Here is a 1463-nt window from a genome sequence, read left to right as displayed (position 1 = left end):
CTACAAATCTTCGGTAATATCCAGCAAACCTCAAGAAACTTTGGATCTCACGCGCGATCGTCGGACACTGCCACGACAAAATGGCTTCCACCTTACTAGGATCAACAGCCACCCCATCTTGGGAAATCACATGCCCAAGAAATCTGACTTCCTCCAACCAGAATTCACATTTGCTGAGCTTGGCATACAATTGGTGTTCTCTTAATTTCCCAAGAACTAGACGAAGATGATAAACATACTTTTCAAAATCTCGAGAATAAATTAAAATATCATCAATGAACACTACCACAAAGGAATCCAAATAAGGTCGAAATACCCGATTCATTAAATCCAAGAAAGCAGCAGGGGCATTGGCTAACCCAAACGGCATCACCTTGAATTCATAATGCCCATATCTCAATCTGAAAGCAGTTTTGGGCACATCCTTGTCTCTTATCCTCAACTAGTAATATCCTGACCTCAAATCAATCTTCGAGAACATAACTGCTCCTTGAAGCTGATCAAACAAATCGTCGATCCGTGGGAGATGATATTTATTCTTGATGTTCACCTTATTTAATTCTCGATAATTAATGCACATTCAGAGGGTTCCATCTTTCTTTTTAACAAACAGCACTAGCACACCCCACGGTGAAGTATTTGGTTGAATAAACCCCTTATCTACCAGCTCTTGCAACTGAACCTTCAACTCTTTTAATTCAACTGGTGCTATCCGATAAGGAGCTTTATGTACAGGGGCCGCTCCAGGTTCCAAATCAATAAGAAACTCCATATCACGAGCAGGGGGTAGCCCAGGCAAGTCATCCACAAACACGTCCGGAAATTTCTACACAACGGGGATATCTACCAATGACTTCTTCTTAGACAGCATAGACACCATCTGGACTAAGAAGGCATTCGCTCCACATGCAATCTCTCTTCTTGCTTGAATTGTCGATATAACTACCGGCTTTTCTTTTAGCTTACTCCCCACAAATTCCAGATAATCACCATTTGGGAGCTGAAAACTAATTACCCGACTTCTACAATTAATACTCGCAGAATATCGGTATAGCCAATCCATCCCAAGGATGATATCAAAACCCAGCAGCTTAAACACAACCAAATCAGCATCCAAAAACTTTCCATCAAAATTTAAAGGACAACCCAATGCAACCTTGGAACACCATACCACTTCACCATTTGGTAGAGCCACTACCAATGACTTCGGCAAAGGTTCCGTAACCAGATTGCATATCCGAGCGAAAGTGAAAGATACAAACGACTGTGATGCACCCGAATCAAACAAAGTGCAAGCATAAAATTCATATAAACGGACTCTCCCTAAACCAAACACATTAACCCATGAAATCCAAATACAAAGAAGAAACCAAAACACACCCAAAAATCAAATTGAAAGTTAATTTAGTGTGACGCTCCCAAATCCCACGTATGTACACGGGAAAATCAAGACGTCGAGATGA

This window comes from Carya illinoinensis, chromosome 2 (assembly GCF_018687715.1).
Source record: "Carya illinoinensis cultivar Pawnee chromosome 2, C.illinoinensisPawnee_v1, whole genome shotgun sequence".
In the NCBI taxonomy this organism is placed as follows: Eukaryota; Viridiplantae; Streptophyta; class Magnoliopsida; order Fagales; family Juglandaceae; genus Carya; species Carya illinoinensis.
The sequence above is the reverse complement of the archived record's forward strand: the minus strand, read 5'-3'. Positions refer to the sequence as shown.